The sequence below is a fragment of the Rutidosis leptorrhynchoides genome, chromosome 2 (assembly GCF_046630445.1).
Source record: "Rutidosis leptorrhynchoides isolate AG116_Rl617_1_P2 chromosome 2, CSIRO_AGI_Rlap_v1, whole genome shotgun sequence".
Lineage (NCBI taxonomy): Eukaryota > Viridiplantae > Streptophyta > Magnoliopsida > Asterales > Asteraceae > Rutidosis > Rutidosis leptorrhynchoides.
Window position 1 is genome coordinate 9,796,374 of NC_092334.1, and position 19,178 is coordinate 9,815,551.

A 19,178-nucleotide genomic window follows, 5' to 3' on the forward strand; every position below is an offset into this window, starting at 1 on the left:
TTATATACAGGTCTACGCATGGTGAATAAACGTACCCAGTCATTAAAAGTAGAATTACCATACCTCTGTACAAGTAATTCCCTAATTGGCCCGGCCAATTCTACAGCTTCTAAGGGTCCCCATTCTATGACCCTCGGTACCTCAACAACCTTAGAATGAAGAGTATGCAAACCCCTTTGATATTTTGGATAATCTATCCAAAGTCTGTCAAATCTCAGGTTCGGGTGCAACTCTTCCAAGTGCATATCGGAAAAGGTCATGACTGGATGAGGTATATCCTGCTTGTAGTAGTTATCCACCTCCTGTTGTTCCGCATTCTCAGCAGGAGCATTGCGGGCTTGGGATGAAGATTCACCCCTTTCAGTCTGCAAAACACATCAAACACAAATTTTGTGCATACAAATATGCATTAGTGTCAGCAAAATCATCAATCAAAATAATTACAATGACATTATCAATTTATATCAAACTTAAGCTTATTTTCATATTTTCATCAAATCTACACTTTTTCAAATAAGCATATACGAAAATGTTCGCCAAGTTCATAATCATTCAACTCAAATAACATGTCAAAATAATCATTACTAGCAATTAAACAAGTCTCAAATGGCATTATCTTTTAAAAATCAAGTTCATGAATTTTAGACTTGAAAAAGTCCACTTTAATTCTCAAAATCATGTTTAGGCTTAAAGTTTGGATCATTTAACTACCTAGACATGTTACACTACTCAATTTAGCAACAATTCATGACAAAAATCGGCCATAACCTGTTTATATCAAAAAGCCCCAAATTTCTCAAGAACACAAACCCTAGATTATTCAAAATTTGAAGTTTAAGGCTTCTAATCATGTTAAATAGCATCAATCTAGGTTATACAAGCATAATACATAAACAATTTAAGCCTAATTACACTAAAAAGCATCAAAATCAAATTGGGGAAAAAATGGCTCAAGAACACTAATTTCGGATTAAATGGTGTTTAGGTGTAGAAATTTACCATTTTTCTTGAGTAATTCCTAGATAACATCTTTCTCAACATGATTTTAGTAAAAGATTTGGTGATTAACGGTTAAAAATTGTGATTTTGGGGGTTTTTTTTCGGGTTTTTCGTGGGTTTTTTTCGCAGTTTGTTTGAGTTGTGGAGTGTGAAACTGAGCTGTTGCAGCTCTTTATTTTTTTTTCTGTAATCCGGTACTCCCGCGACTCGCGGCATTTAAGCCTTCAAACTCCGCGAGTCGCGGAGTTTGCTATATTTTTTTTTTTATAATCATTAACTTATGAAACAATTAAGTACTTAATTTTAAAATTTTGTTTCCCTTGTTATTTAGGACGAGGTCGTTTCGGATCGATGTCCTAGTCCGTCCCTCGACAAAATTTTAAAATTTGTCTTTTTGTAGCGATTGTTTTAAAAGCTAAGATTTTTGGGGTTTTTTAATGTTTTTGGCATACTTTAATTCAATGAGATTAAAAATAATGATAATAAAAGTTCTCGTCCCTCTCTCGAGTAAAGCAATTTCGGTTCAAAGACCTAGTCTTCAACTTACGACGAATTTTAAAAATCATATTTTTAACTTAATGAGATAAAGTAAATTTTTGTTTTTAAATTCACACAACTTAAAAATTCAAAATTAATATTAAAAATTCACACCAAACTTAAAATTTGAAATGCATAAAATTAAAAATTCATATTTTAAAAATTAAAAGTTCACACCAATCTTAATTTAAAAATTCATATTATAAATTCACACCAAACTTATATTAATTTTTTTTTTTCAAATATTTACAATTTTAAAAATATTGATTTTACAAAGTTTACAATATTTATAAAGGGTTCAAATATTAATTTTAAAAACATGGTAAAAATAAAATTAAAAATCTTTTTGTCTTTTTATCCCACTTTAATCAATCAAATATTATCAAAAATATGCGCCCCTCTTTTCGGTAAAGTAATTTCGGTTCCAAGACCTAATTTAACTCATGACGAATTTTTGAAATATTTTGGGTTGATTGATTAAAGATATTTATACCTTAAGAATAAACGTTAAATTTCGCAGTGATGTAATAAATTTTTGAATGATATCAATAATTTCGGTCGCCAAACCTAATTTTATTCAATACCAATTTAATACTTTTTAGCGAACAAATTAGCATTTATTATCAAAAGGTTAAAAATAAAAATAAAAATAAAAACTGTACAGACATACCTGTGAAATAGATTTCTTAGTTATATGATCTATCACATTCATAAGATAGTCGGTTTAATTGGTTTTCCATGGCTACATGGGCGTAACCTCGAGCATTCAGTGTCTTTTCTTCTAAACATATGAACGGTCCGTCTCTGCATAAAGTAACAAATTCGGTATTTGAATAGGTTTGATTATTTGAACATTTACTTCCATGTGACCATTTTCCGCATTTGTGACATCGTTCTAGGTGTCGTGCTCTTCTTTTCGCTGCGGATTTTGATTTTCCTTTACCAAATTGTAACTTATTATCTTCGCATCTGGATTCTTTTCTAACTCCGTCCATTCTTTCTCTGATTACTGATACTAATTCACTCGGGAGTATGTCATTATTACGTTTAGTGATCAAAGCGTGTAGCATTAGACCATGGTTTAGTTCACAGGCAGTCTTCATTTTGTAAAAACCTAAAAAAAAATAAAAATTCAGAATGGGGGGAGAAGACTAGTTCTTTAGGGTCTGCTAGGGAAAGACCATTCGGGTTCCATTTTCGAGAACTACACGAAAACAGACAATCTAACTCTAACAGAAATACATATTATCCTTTAAAGACTTGATTCTCCCCACACTTAGTTAGCTGTGGTGTCGAAATTGTGATTAACTTCGTTGTCAACTTCCATTGGACCATGTATGTAATGTTTAACTCTGTGACCATTAACTTTAAATTCAATCCCATTTGAATTTATTAATTCTATCGTTCCGTATGGGAAAACTCTTTTGACTATGAATGGTCCAGACCATCTTGATTTCAATTTTCCAGGAAATAGCTTGAATCGTGAATTGAAAAGAAGAACTCTGTCTCCTTCTTTAAATTCTTTTGAACTTCTGATTCTTTTATCATGCCATTTCTTCGTTCTTTCTTTATAGATTAACGAATTATCGTATGCTTCATGTCTTAATTCTTCTAATTCGTTTAGTTGACTTAATCGTAGACGTCCGGCTTCATGTAAATCAAGATTACATGTCTTCAAAGCCCAAAATGCTTTGTGTTCAATTTCTACTGGAAGATGACATGCTTTTCCATAAATAAGTCTAAAAGGTGTGGTTCCAATTGGAGTTTTGTAGGCTGTTCTAAAAGCCCAGAGTGCATCCTCCAATTTCATGGACCATTCCTTCGGATTTGATCCTACGGTTTTCTCTAGAATTCTTTTTAATGCTCGGTTAGTATTTTCAACTTGTCCACTTGTTTGTGGATGATAAGCGGTTGAGATTTTATGAGTTACTCCATAACGTTTGAGAACTTTCTCAAGTTGATTATTACAAAAATGAGTTCCCCGATCACTTATTAAAGCTTTCGGTGCTCCAAACCTTGCAAAAAGACGTTTTAAGAAGTTGACTACAACTCGTGCATCATTAGTTGGGAGAGCTTGTGCTTCCGCCCATTTAGATACATAATCAATGGCTACGAGTATATATAGATTATTATGAGATTTTGGAAATGGACCCATAAAGTCAATACCCCAAATGTCAAATACTTTACATACTTGGATGACATTTTGTGGCATTTCATCACGTTGACTTATTTTTCCGGCCCTTTGACAAGCATCACAGGATTTGCAAAGAAGGTGTGCGTCTTTGTAAATTGTAGGCCAATAGAATCCAGCTTCATAAACTTTTCTTGCTGTTAGTTGAGGCCCATAATGCCCTCCTGTTGGTCCTGTGTGACAATGGTTTAATATTTTACTAGCTTCATCTCCAAATACACATCGGCGTATTATTCCATCGGGACAACTTTTAAACAGATGTGGATCTTCCCAAAAATAGTGTTTTATATCACTGAAGAATTTCTTTCGTCTTTGGTACGATAATCCTTTTTCAAGGAATCCACAAACTAAGTAGTTTGCATAGTCTGCAAACCATGGGATATCTTTATAATTTATTTTCAATAGATATTCATCAGGAAAGTTGTCTTTTATGGCTGATTCATTTAGAACTTCTAAATCGGGATTTTCAAGACGAGAAAGATGATCAGCGGCGAGATTTTCTGCTCCTCTTTTATCTCGGATTTCAATATCAAACTCTTGTAAGAGTAAGATCCAACGGATTAATCTTGGTTTAGCATCTTGTTTTGAAAATAGGTATCTAAGAGCAGAATGGTCGGTATAGACCACCGTTTTTGCTAGAACGAGATATGATCAAAATTTGTCAAAAGCAAAGACAATAGCAAGGAGTTCTTTTTTAGTAGTTGTATAGTTCGTTTGTGCTCCTTGTAATGTCTTACTAGCATAATATATAGGTTGAAATCGTTTTTCAATCCTTTGTCCTAAAACGGCTCCCATTGCAAAATCACTTGCATCGCACATTAGTTCAAATGGTAGATTCCAATTTGGTGTTATCATGATCGGTGCATTAGTGAGTTTCTCTTTAAGAATATTAAAAGATTTGATACACTCATCTGAAAAGATGAATGGAGCATCCTTTTCTAGGAGTTTATTCATAGGAGTGGCAATTTTTGAAAAATCTTTTATGAAACGTCGGTAAAAACCGGCATGCCCTAGAAAACTCCTAACTCTTCTAACATTGGTGGGATGTGGAATTTTAGCAATTACATCTACTTTAGCTCTATCCACTTCAATTCCTTCTTTTGAAATTTTATGTCCAAGAACGATGCCTTCTTTAACCATGAAATGGCATTTCTCCCAATTAAGTACTAGATTTGATTGTTCGCATCTAATGAGCATTCGTTCAAGATTAACTAAACATGATTCAAATGTATCACCGAAGACTGAAAAGTCATCCATGAATACTTCCATGCATTCTTCTATCATGTCGTGAAAAATCGCCATCATACACCTTTGAAAGGTTGCAGGGGCGTTGCAAAGTCCAAATGGCATGCGTTTGTAAGCAAAAGTACCATAAGGGCACGTGAATGTGGTTTTCTCTTGGTCCTCGGGTGCTATTGGAATTTGAAAATATCCGGAAAATCCATCTAGAAAACAATAGTAACTATTTCCGGCTAATCTTTCCAACATTTGATCAATGAAAGGTAAGGGAAAGTGATCTTTTCTGGTGGCGTCATTTAATTTTCTATAATCAATACATACACGCCATCCTGTTACAGTCCTAGTAGGAATAAGCTCATTTTTTTCATTTGTGATGACAGTTATGCCACCCTTCTTAGGCACGCATTGAACTGGGCTTACCCATGGACTATCAGAAATTGGATATATCAAACCTGCATCTAGCAGTTTAATAATCTCTTTCTTAACTACATCTTGCATATTAGGATTTAGTCTTCGTTGGCGTTGCACATACGTTTTATGACCTTCTTCCATAAAGATTTTATGTGTGCAATACGAAGGACTTATTCCTTTAATATCATGAATCTTCCATGCAATGGCTGGTTTATGAGCTTTCAACACAGAAATGAGTTGTGATTTCTCATTTTCAGTAAGAGAAGACGATATTATTACAGGTAATTCAGATTCACCATGTAAATAAGCGTATTCCAAATGGTTTGGAAGTGGCTTTAACTCTAATTTCGGAGGTTCTTCTATCGATGATTTATATCGATATCTGTCTTCTTCTTTTAGCATTTGAATTTCTTCTGTTGTTGGTTCATATCCATTAGCTATAAGTGTAGCTAACATTTCAGCTTCATCAATTGGTTCATTACCTTCTCCTAAAGAACATTCTCCTGTTCCTTGTAATTCTGGAAATTCTTCTAATAATTCTGCATGTGCATCTATAGTTTGAATATAATAACATGTATCATCTGCAGATTGTGGTTGTTGCATTGCTCTATCAACTGAAAAGGTAACCATCTCATCTTCTATACTTAGGGTCAGTTTCTTACCGAACACGTCTATCATTGCTTTAGCCGTGTTTAAGAATGGTCTTCCTAATATGAGAGGAACTTGAGAATCTTCTTCCATGTCCAAAACAACAAAATCTACTGGAAATACTAAAGTACCAACTTTAACTAGCATGTTCTCCATTATCCCTCTAGGATATTTTATTGATCTATCGGCTAGTTGTATGCTTATTCTGGTTGGTTTCAATTCTCCAAGGTCTAGTTTAGTGTATAGTGAATACGACATTAGATTTATACTAGCACCTAAGTCTGCCAATGCTTCTATTGAACTAAGACTACCCAGAAAACATGGAATTGTGAAACTTCCTGGATCAGATAATTTTTCTGGTATCTTATTCAACAGCACTGCTGAACAATTAGCATTCATAGTAACAGCCGAGAGTTCTTCCATTTTCTTTCTATTTGAAATTAGATCTTTCAAGAATTTAGCATATCTAGGCATTCCTGAAATCACATCAATGAAAGGAAGATTTACATTTATCTGTTTAAACATATCCAAGAATTTGGACTGCTCGGCTTCAAGTTTCTCTTTCTTCATTTTACTCGGGTAAGGAAGTGGTGGTTGATATGGTTTGACATAAGGTTTATCCTTAACTGTGTTATCTTCATTAACCTTTTCAACTACCGGTTCTTTTTCCTTATCTTGATCAGGTTGTGGTTCTTGTGGAGTAGGAATAGCTTCATCAGAAGTTACAGGTATTTCCGGTGGTTTAAGTGTTGTACCACTTCTTGTGGTAATAGCTTTAGCTGTTTCATTCCGGGGGTTAGCATTTGTATCACTAGGTAGACTTCCCGGTTTTCTTTCACCTATTAACCTTGCTAGGTTACTTACTTCTTGTTCCAGATTTTGAATAGAAGCTTGTTGATTTCTAAATGCTTGAGCATTTTGTTCATTGGTTTGTTTTTGAGATGTAAAAAACTGCGTTTGAGTTTCAACTAGCTTCGTCATCATATCTTCTAAATTCGGCTTTTTATCATCGGTTTGTTGTGGTGGTTTGTTTTGAAAATTTGGTCTTTGCTGATTGTAATTATTATTGGATACTTGTTGATTGCTAGGACCTTGTTGGTTGTTGTATGGAATATTTCGGTTATAGTTCTGATTTTGATTGTAAATAGGTCTTGGCGGTTGATAATTATTCTGATAATTATTTCCAGGCCTTTGGTTTATGTATGAAATATTCTCTCTTTGTTCCATTGTTAATTCAATACTGAGACAATCTTTTGTCAAATGTGGTCCTTCACACTGCTCACAACTAATTCGTATTGAGTGAATATCTTTAGTCATCTTTTCCATTCGTCGTTCCACAGCATCTATCTTTGCGGAAATGGAATCTAAGTCATGGCTAGAATCGGCTCTAGCTGCTTTAGATGATCTAATGATATCTTTTTCTTGGTGCCACTCATGTGAGTGGGAAGCAGTGTTATCAATAATTTTGTAAGCATCAGTTTCGGTTTTCTTCATAATAGAACCACCAGCTGCTATATCTATGTCTTTCCTTGTAGTGATGTCGCATCCTTGGTAGAATATTTGTACTATTTGACAGGTGTCTAAACCATGTTGCGGACATCCTCTTAACAACTTTCCATATCTTGTCCACGCCTCATATAGAGTTTCATTTGGCTTCTATGTGAACGTAACAATTTCTGCTTGAAGTCTTACGGCTTTAGATGCAGGAAAGAATTGTTTAAGAAATTTGTCAACTAAAACATCCCATGTATCAATCGCCCCTTCAGGTAACGATTCCAACCAATCTTTGGCTTCTCCCTTTAAAGTCCAGGGAAATAACATGAGATATATCTGTTCATCCTCAACTTCTCGGATTTTAAATAGTGTGCAGATCCTATTAAAGGTACGTAGATGTTCATTTGGATCTTCCTTCGGCGCACCACTAAATTGGCATTGATTAGTCACCATGTGTAGAATTTGTCCTTTGATTTCATAATCTGGTGCATTAATGTCTGGATGAGTAATTGCGTGACCTTGGCCAGTGCGTTTAGCTCTCATTCGGTCTTCCATACTTAAAGGTTCCAGATTCTCCATAATTGAATTTGTTGAATCGGTATCACTAGATGATTCTGATTTAATGGTTCGTTCCTCAACAATCTCTGTTTGAATGATTGGTGGCTCCGGAGGAAAGTTTAATGGTTCAGGATCTACGAACCGTTCCTGAATATTCTCCGGATTCTCAATTGTGAGGTCGGGTTCAAAAAATGGATTATCGGAAATTTGAACTGAAGTACTTGGTCGACTGGATGACGATTCTAAAGAAAAATCAACGGCGGTTATATTTGCTAAATGTCTTGATCTAGTTACAGGTGGTGAACGTACAAAAGGTGGTGAACGTCTTGCTCGGTGCATTCACTGAATATCCTATTAGTTTTAAAAAGGAAAGAAAAATTATAATAAGTTATCCAATCAATAGACTTTTCTGATTTTGCCCACGTTTCGAATAGCCAAAAGATGCAGCAGAGGGGCAGGATTCGTTTGGTCTCAATATAATTGAGGACTGTTTGGCTCCAATAACCCGGTCCACGTACAAATCCAACTATTACTACGAACCAGAAAATTTTGATGTCTATTAATTTAACCACTTAAAATAAATTTTCGTAATTTTAAGAAATTTAGATAAGAAGTAGAATAAAAATCTATGTCCTAAAAACTAGAATAGCGAGAAATAAGAAAGAAAAAGAGTTCGTCGAAAAAGGTCGAAAAAGAAAAATGGTTGAAAAATAAAAGGTGACGAAAAAATAAAAGAAACTTATAAAACTTAAAAATACTTGACTAACCTAACCTTATTACTACAACTAACTTAAAATTATAATCGCAAATTGAGATTACTAATTGGAATGATAATTGATACATAGGTAAAAGTCGTCTAAAAATATTAAAGCTTACAAGAAAAACTAAATCCCAAATGGAAATAACTTAAAAAGAAACTAAAACTTAAAAAGGCGTCGCAAAATTCTAAAGTACCTAAATCTTAGTCTAAATAAAAAGCACTTAAGGAATTCTACGGCAAAGCCTAAAAATCTAGGAGTAAAAATAACTATAGCAAAAACTAAGTTTAAAACTAAATATGAGCGAAAAATACAAATATTATGCTAAAACAATTAAAAAGGGACAAAATATAAAAATATACAAAAAGTTGTAAAAAGTACAATTTTTATAAAAATATTATTTTTATATTATTTATTTAATAAAACTACTAATTTTACAATTTAATTAAACTAATTTAACTAAAATATAAATTAAATAAAACTTAAATTAAAAATAAACTTAATTATAATAATAATAATAATTAGGGTTAATAATAATAATAATTAATAATAATTCGTAATAAATGCAGGATTAGGGCTTCCTGTTCGTGTGTCAGGTCCCCTCCGCGACTTGCGGTATTCAAAGCTTCAAACCCCGCGACTCGCGGGGTTCAGAAATTCAGATGACAGGTTTAATCTTCGACGCGTTTTTCTTTATTTATTTATTTTTTTTTTCTGTTTTCTGTTTTTATATAAATAAAAGATATTTAAATAAAACTTATATTTTTATAAACTAAAATAAAAATAAAGAAACTTATAAAACTTAAATATTTAACAAAATCTTAAAAATACTTATATTTTTGTTTTTCTTTTTATATTTTCGAATATTTAAAACGTTTTTTTTTTATATTAGCGTTGCGCTTTCGGCGTTTAGAAAGTTCCCCGGCAGCGGCGCCAAAAACTACTTGATGTCGTAGGGGGTGTATACGAAATAGTATTATTTTTGTTACGAAATACTATTAAATATGCTACAATTTTACACAAGTTATTTATTTATTTATCGAGTGGATATACTTAAACCTTGCTATAACACTTATAGGCAGTGTACCTAATCGTAGAGTAGTGTAGTTTTTAGTAAGTCCGGTTCGTTCCACAGGGAGCTAGTGAAGTTTAACGCTATATTTTTACACACAATATTTGTAAAAATACAAAAATATATATATATGTACTAGTAGTATTATTATTATTAAAGGGGGATTTTTACCGTTTAATGACCGGTTTGTCGATTTTAAAACTTTAGTCGCAGTTAAAACCAAATGTAAAATATTAAAAATGAATACAAGACTTAAATTAAAGCATAAAGTAAATAACGATAATGAAATTGCGAATAATAAAAGTGCGATAAAATAAACTTGCGATAATTAAAAAGTACGATAATTAAAAGTGCAATTAAATACAATAATAATAAAAATGCGATATTTAGAAGTGCAATTAAATATAAAATAAAGGAAATCAAATATGAAATAAAAGAATTATGCTTATTTAAACTTCCGTAATCATGATGTTTGACGTGTTGATTTTAGTTTTATGCCCATGGGTTAATTGTCCTTTGTCCTGGATTATTTAATATGTCCGTCTGGTTTTTGTCCATAACAGTCCATCAGTCATAAATATAAAATGCGAGTGTCCTCGTCAAATTATCCTTATACCCGAAGTTAAATATTCCAACTAATTGGGGACTTAAATTGTAACAAGATTTTAATACTTTGTTTAATAATTACACCAGGATGTCGACTGAGTGTAACCCAAGGTTTTAATATTTTGTTATCAATTATACCAAGTGTCCTTGTACATAATTTCACCCCTGTTTTAATTATTCTAGTGGCTATTAATCCATTCCCGTGTCCGGTTAAATGAACGATTATTCGTACATATAAATACCCCGCCCATCGTGTCCGATCGAGTGTATATGGTAATTTATAGGGACGCCCAATTGTAAATCTTTATATTAACATTAACAAACTATCATTTAGTTAAACAAATATAAAGCCCATTAATAGCCCATAGTCTAATTTCCACAAGTGTCGTTCTTTTGTCCAAACCCCAATTATGGTACAAAGCCCAATTACCCAATTTTAGTAATTAGCCCAACATCATGATTACTTCGTTTTAAATAAGCATAATAATAACTTAGCTACGAGACATTAATGTAAAAAGGTTGAACATAACTTACAATGATTAAAAATAGCGTAGCGTTACACGGACAGAATTTCGACTTACACTCTTACAATATTCGCTAACATACCCTTATTATTAGAATTATAATTAAAATTAAAATTAAAATATAAATTATAAATATAAATATATCGTATGAATGAGGAGAAAAAAGATGATGAAAATGATCAGATTTCGGTTTGCTTTATAGGGAGTTTCAAAACTGGGGGCTCCGCGACTCGCGGCCATTTTGGCCTTCAAACTCCGCGAGTCGCGGAGTTTGAAATTACAGCTCACAACTTTGAAGTCTTTCTCTGCCGAATGTTTTTATTTATAAATATAATATATATATAATTAATATAATTAATTATATATTATATTATATTTATATACATAGTTAACTTGTAATTTTTAGTCCGTTACGTCGAGCGTTAAGAGTTGACTCTGGTCCCGGTTCCGGATTTTCGAACGTCCTTGCGTACAATTTAATATCTTGTACTTTGCGTTTTGAATCTTGTACTCTTGTAATTTCGAGACGTTTCTTATCAATAATTGGAACCTTTTTGATTGTCTTTTGTACTTTTGAGCTTTTTGGTCGTTTGCGTCTTCAATTCGTCGAATCTGTCTTTTGTCTTCACCTTTTATTATTTAAACGAATATCACTTGTAAATAGAACAATTGCAACTAAAAGCTTGTCTTTCTTGAGGAATAATGCTATGAAATATATGTTCGTTTTTAGCATTATCAAACACCCCGGGAAAAAGATATTTGTCTACGTTCAAAAACAAAAACTCAGAAATAAGAATGATTCAAGAACAACGATTCAATGATTCAAGATTCAAGAATAATTATATTAAAGTAATGAACATTTTAAAGGGTTCAAACAATAATAATGATTGCAGAACGGCAAACTAATAACAACAAAACACTAATAACAATTTTTTAGTGATATAAATAGACCTGAACACTAAACAGATCTGAACATTGCGCCAATATGCCATCAACTGGCGCATGAAGTTACGATTAATTTGTGTATTCAGGAAAAAAAATTAAGTAAACAATTAGACATCTCTATTCATCCAAATATCAACAACGTATGGATGAATTTACAAATCGGAAGATTTAAGAGCCCGTGAGTTGCACGGAAGCTCATAAAAGCAGTACTCCCTATTTGAAAATGTTAATATCAATATTTAATGTCTCTACAATACATATACAATAAAGAAACCCTTCACACCACAATTGTATGAAAGAAGATATTGTTAAATCACTTTCAAGGGTATCACATAAAGAAGTAATTACTATTCCTCCTAAATACCCTCTAATGTTACCTTCCAAGGCATAATTGTACATGAATTTCTCTGAATTTTATTCGGTTCAATGTACCACCCAGAGTCACAAGAACAACTTGTTCATCACTTTCACCATTATCAGTTACACAAAAAAAAATGTACTCAAAAAAATATAATTAATTATGGTGTTGATAGGTTGTGTTGGTAAATAGTTTGACTCACTCATACATGTGTTGATTCAAAGGTTATTTTTTATATCTAATATGTCAAATGGGTAAACTTACAATGGCTCAAAGACTCGAACTAAAACAGCTTTGATGAGTATAAGCCTCCAAAGGTGTACATTGGTAAGTCACATAATTCATAAGATTGGAATATTAAATTTCGTAATCATAGCTAAGTAGCGTACTTAAAAAAAACTTAACGTGACCCATATTCAATAGCTTCTTGTTTGCCCCATAAACATTGTGACATGTAAACCCAACCCATGTGACTTGGCACCTCTACTAATGACAATAACAAATTGAAACCATAAACCATATTGCATGATGAAGTTAGAGGAAAATGGAAATTAGAGGCAACTTACCTTGTATACCTTGTATTAATGGCCTGAAATTGCAACCTTAACATTAGGATTCTGTGTATATGTAGGCATGTTCTCGTGTATGTGTTTCGGCCATAGATTAATTCTACCATCCATCGAGATCAAAACATTTGGAGAAAGATCTATAAATTTGTAAGTAGTTTGAAAGTAATTCTGCAAAAGAGATTAAGGTTTAATTAACTCGGAACTTTAGTGTCGTTATTCAAAGTTTGTACGAACAATTTATAAAGTTAACATGTCAACAGTGTGAAAATAACATCATTTAAATGAGGGATCAAGATCAAATAAGAAGTGAAATACTCCATATTTGCACTGTTGTAAAAAGTACGATTACTCTCGATTAACCCCCATTTACTCTTGTTTAAAAACATACCGATTCAATTTTCCAAAATCGAGTTAGTTGGTCAAAGTTGGTAAATGGGTCAAAATCGAATTTGTTGGTCAAAGTCAAAATTGGTAAGCATTTTAATATGATGTCAAAATTTTATAACTAAAATGCAAAATCCAATTACCAGGTACATTAATGTCTGCATCATGGTACTTGCAGAAATCTTCTTTACCCTTAAGTGAACGGCTACATATTGTAACACCAAAATCCGACCTAAGAGGATATCCACCCACAAACGCTTCTGTAAAGACAGCTAATTGGGATCCATACGAAGCCGCTTCAGCTAACGACCTCTCAGCCTTATCTTATCTGATGGAGATAATCAGTCGCCCTCCAATCATCTCACATTCTCACCAGCTTCTAAGTCCAATAAATGAGAATTCGTATTAACGCACCATAAGTATCATCAAACCCAAACTGGATAGCATTAACAACATCCGTTTCTTTTAAGACATTTGTTAATGCCTCCACCTCAAACCTATTTACACCGGTGTCGTCACGTTGAGAAATCTCATCTCATCGCTTTCTCAACACGGACTCATAACTTTGTCGTGCAAATTCTGTAGCGTTTTCTTACAGGGTCACTTACAGGAGCTTAAAATTTTGCACCATACTGCAACAATACCAACACATAGCATCAGACCTGAACACTAAAAATTAAGTAAACAATTAGACATCTCTATTCACACTGTTACCTGACTGAATCTTCATCACAATTGTTAAGAAATATTCAAGTTTGGGTAGTGCAAATCATATAGTAATTTTAGGTAGGAGATGCTTAAGAAATTCTTAAAAATATATTACCATGTCCATAGGTTATCAATATATCTATACATCTATACATTTATACATCCATATGATAGCAAAAAAAAAAAATATGTTACGATGATTAAATGAACATACCTTTGCACTATGGTCACCACAAAGAGTTTTGTATTTCTTCTGGACATTGTTATGAGATCCCCCGAGAATGACGTCGACTTCTCAAAGTACAACCTAACGATATGATCGATTTAACAGGGCAAAAGAATGAGAAATTATAAACCCTTTGATTTGCATAGGTGTCATCTTTATTCAATCGACTGCGAAATCGATTTATATTTTGAATAACACCTCGATTGAATCTATAGATAAAGAAATCACATCTTTATTCAATCATCGATCGTTCATTGTGATCTTAAGATCAATTAGGTGCCTGTAAAGCCGGCCATAACAGGAAGAATTGAAGTGACGATTTTGAATGAATGAAAGAGGAGATGAATAGATGATTTGGTGTTAGAATAAAAGGATGAAAAAATTGGAAAAATAATTTTGTGAACCCTAATTTTGAACGACGCCAATTGAAGGTCTTGATGAAATATTGTTGGCCTTGATGAAATATTGAGGAGAATGAAACTGTTAACCCTAATTGAGTTGCTAATTACAGATGATTGAGGACACGTGTTAGATGTAGAAAATTAAGGATTTTTTTAATTCAAAATTAGGAGAAAATTAGATTAAGTGAGGAGTAATATGGTGCTGACACGTGTCTGAATTATGCATGGGATTTATAAAGATAAAAGAAGATTGTAAAATTTATTATTAATTAATTATATATTTAAATTTTGAAAGTATCCGTTTGATTTTGAAAAGCTCTTGGTTTGACTTCAAACGATCAATGTTCGATGGGGCACCAATCATAAGGATACACGTAGCCAACACGTGATGCATCTTCCCCGTGCCACCATCCAACACGCCAGAGCTTCAAACCCATCAACACGTCGCCCCATCAACACGTCGCGCTATGAGCGTGTTGATCGCGTAAAATCACTCACGTAAGCACGTTAAAAATCGTCTAAACAAACGGCAAAAACAACTAATACTCCGTAACAAAACTGAAAGCTCCTTTACCAAATCATATTCACCCTCACTCTCGTTGGTAAATTGGCCCATTAACACCTACAAACTAACCATGTTTTATCGTTTTTCTAGTTCATCATTATTTCATCAACGTTATCGCCAATTTTGACTTAATTTCCGATCAATTTCGGATTACCTCACCCGATTCAACCTGAACTATAACCCAATCACCTCATTTTCCATCTCCAACGGTTTCGCCCGATTTCGACGATCGCCAATTAGGGCTTCATACTTCGATCAACCGATTTCAGGTAAACTTCAGTACTTACCAATTCAATCATATAATGTTTTAGTTACACTAAAATTTAATCAATTTGTGATGGATGGAAACAAAGATGAAGCATTGAAATGTTTAGAAATTGGTAAAAATGCATTAGGGTTAGGTGATCGAAACCGTGCCTAAAAATTTATCAAAAAAGCTCAAAGATTAGATCCTTCACTCCCTGTTAATGATCTGTTATCAAATCTGGAAGCTACTAACAATTCATGGAAATCGACGGAAAATTCAGCCAGCGCCGGCACTGGCACATGCGATGATTCTGGTTTTCGGCATAGGGCTCCGTCGACCGGATTGGGTTTGGGTTCCGGTTCGGGTTTAGGTTCGTGTACACAAGAGCAGATTACAATTGTGATGGAAATTAGAAGGAAAAAAGACTATTATGATATATTAGGGTTGGAAAAAGCTTGCAGTGTTGAAGATATTAGGAAAGGTTATCGGAAACTGTCGTTGAAAGTTCATCCGGATAAGAATAAAGCTCTGGGATCCGAAGAGGCGTTTAAGAAAGTATCAAAAGCGTTTCAGTGTTTGAGTTTTGAAGAGAATCGAAAACAGTATGATGCTGTTGGGTCAGACGAGCCTGTTTACCAAAGGCAAACGACTAGGCGTCGAGCTCAACAAGGGTTCGGTAATGGGTTCTATTATGGAGGAGATGTTGATGCTGACGAGATATTTAGGAACTTTTTCTTTGAAGGGATGGGCCCGCGGGCGACAACACAATTTAGTGGGTTCAGTTTTGATAATTCTTCGGGGACAGGAACGGGTCAGAATGGATCAGATGGGTTTAATATGAAGGCTTTGTTTCAGTTGTTACCGGTGCTTTTGATTTTGTTAGTTAGCTTTTTGCCGTCTAATGAGCCTGTTTATTCCCTAATGAGGTCTTATGGTTAACTACCACGTGCTTACGCAAAAAGGGGTTCCGTTTTTTGTGAAATCATTGAACTTTGAGCAAAGTTATCCTTTGAATAGTCCAGAAAGAGTGGATCTTGAATGAGGAATTGAACACGAGTATTTTTCGATTCTTTCTCATAATTGTCGACTAGAGACACAACGGCTTCATTGGGGGTATCAGCGTCAAACGCCTAATTGTGATATGTTGAAGAAGTTTGAAGCTGGTTTGGTTTCTTGATTGAAGGTTATGTCACTCTTATTTTTGTTGCATTCTATTATTAGTTGATATATTTGTGAAATTGATACGATATAGGGCCTGATAATAAGCTTGCAACTGATTGTTTGCATGCATATACAGATATACTATCAACAGCTGTACTCATATACATCCATAAAAGATGATGAATTGTTCAATGATTAGCTGTTGATAGTATTATATTGCTGATACTCTTATTACTTGCTTTAAACTCCATGATACTTTGAGGCTATAAGACATGAAGGGAGTGTTTTTTAACTCACGATATCAGATTATATCGATCGTAAATGATCAAGTTCCATGCCCGCTTCTACGAAACTGGTTTAAATTACTTTTGTACCGCTTTCTTGTGACATGATATGAGAGACTTCTACTTCATCTCTCACATATATCCTTTTTTTTAGTAAAAAAAAAAAGTTTTATTTGGTCATCATATTTACATTCATATCTCTTTGGTCTTTTTATCTTCATTCGTCACTCAATTAATTATCCGATTAGGATAATATAAAATCACTTGAATCACTTTAAAGTGCACATCAAAATACATGCTAACATGGAAGAATACATTGTGTTGCACGGCCATCTAAGAGTCATGAACGAAAAGGGTGTCTACCAATCATGCAATAGGTGGTGCATCTATCTATATCTATATGTAGTCTCAGTCATCTTGATCAGTCATTAGACTTGAGTTATTGTTTGGATTATGTTAAAAGTATCATCTGTCTAAATTCATTTAGCTTCTTACTAACTAGTGGTGGGTTAGTGGAAAAGCTTGCGTTCGAACCCTGCAGCACTTTAGAAAGAGATTTAAATGTATTGTCATGATGTCATCTTTATATTCCTGATCTGCATATCACGGATTGATTGATGACCGGCGCTAAAACTTGGTGCCTTATATGGAAATACATATATAGCCTATAGATTATTTTTTCTGGCTTTGTGCAGATTATGATCATTTCAAAAAGTTCCCGAAGATCTAGAAATATGCTTGTGAGGGATCTCCTCTTTGAATACGAGTGTGGATCTTGCAAGTTGGGTTGTATTATGTAGCTGAATGAAGTTGTAAACTTCGGATAAATGTTTTAGCCTAAATTTGTAAGGTCTTTTGGAGTTTAAAGCAAGGTTGCAAAATACGTGAGACGGGGTCGAGACGGTCGGGTTCTAAAAAGGTCGAGACGTTCGAGACGGGGTCGAGACGGGGGTCGAGACGGACGTTGATCAAAATTGACTTTTAAATATATAAGTATATAAATGTATATATGTGTACATATTTTAAAGTCAAAAACTTTAATTGACTAATTTGTACTCATAATTGCTATCACCGTTAATATAATACAGAAAATTCAAACTAAAATACGACAAATTTGACCGATTTTATCGACTTTCTGGCTTTTCCAAATTTTGAGAGACTTTGACCTGATTTTTTCAACTTTGACCCGAATTTTGACCGTTGATTGTCATATTAGACGGTTTTCTTCAAGACGGGACGGGCTAGTCACCAAAACGTCGCAACGGGCGTCGAGACGGCTCGAGACGGGGTGTTTTGCAACAGAGGTTTAAAGTAACATAGTATAGATCATACTGAGCGACTTTGATTAAGCTTAGTACATTTGCGTCATAAATTGTCATATATTACAGTTAATTTTCTTGATAAAAGGCTCCTATAACTGTGGTATTCTTGTTTGTGTCCTTGCACTTCTGATCTGGTAGCTTAAGATTCTGTAATTGCATTATTGCAGGGGTTTCAACACTAGTCATTTAGAAGCTGTTTAATATTCAAGAAGCTCAACACAAGTTTCTAGGTACACGTATGCAGTATGCTTTGTGAACAATTAGGAGGTTGGTTGCTTGTATTTACTATAATAGGATCAAGGACCAAAATCCATTTGGACAGGTTAAGCCTATAGTTATGGACTTGTTAAGCTGGATTATACATGGTTAGGACTGAAGATTGGTCCTTGATGGTCCAGGCTATATCTAACTGCCCAAGGTTCTGTACCAAATACTCAAATATCTAGTTATTGGCTTGTTTTAAATGCTGCTGTTTGATGTCCCCAACTGCAAAAGAGTTTACAATCCCATATTGACTTGAGGTCCAGGTGAAAATCTCTATATGCTTCAGTTTGCTTGAAGGCCGTACTTAATGGTTGAAAGAAATCAGATATATCCAGTTCATTATGTTTTCTTGCTATTAAAGAAGGGTAAACTGATCATCTCGCAGTCCCTTTTAACCAGTTTTTATAATGAACACGAGAAGATAAAATCGTGTATATGACATGTATATAGCTGATGATATTAAGTGTTTGAATCTTAGCATTTCAAAGTTATAAATTTTAACTCTTTGGAGTGCAAAATTTTAATGTTGCGAACTACAAAGAATCAAAAAGTCAACATCCGAAAGTCAATAGTCAGCAGTTAGCCCGACAATTGTATACCTAAAAGACCATCTTCATAAAGTTTAAACCCTCATTATCCCTAAAACCCTGGCCTCCAATTTCTCTCTGCAAAGTCGCCAACAAAATAATGGTAATATTTTCCTTCAC

At 33.8% G+C, this 19,178-nt stretch overlaps 1 long non-coding RNA gene and 1 pseudogene across 2 annotated transcripts; one reads left to right on the forward strand and one right to left on the reverse strand.

Moving 5' to 3' along the window:
• Nucleotides 1-11,774: 11,774 nt before the first annotated feature.
• Nucleotides 11,775-14,580, reverse strand: LOC139890542 (uncharacterized). Of its 2 annotated transcripts, XR_011773360.1 has the most exons (4): nucleotides 14,216-14,580; nucleotides 13,437-13,925; nucleotides 12,907-13,077; nucleotides 11,775-11,800 (listed from the first exon to the last, which is right to left on the reverse strand). It is a non-coding gene; the product is annotated as an uncharacterized lncRNA (long non-coding RNA). The 2 variants fall into 2 exon arrangements; XR_011773359.1 differs by lacking the exon at nucleotides 11,775-11,800 and having other exon boundaries at nucleotides 11,829-13,077.
• A 561-nt stretch (nucleotides 14,581-15,141) lies between these two features.
• LOC139890543 (chaperone protein dnaJ 49-like) lies at nucleotides 15,142-18,974 on the forward strand (annotated as a pseudogene).
• Nucleotides 18,975-19,178: the final 204 nt, after the last annotated feature.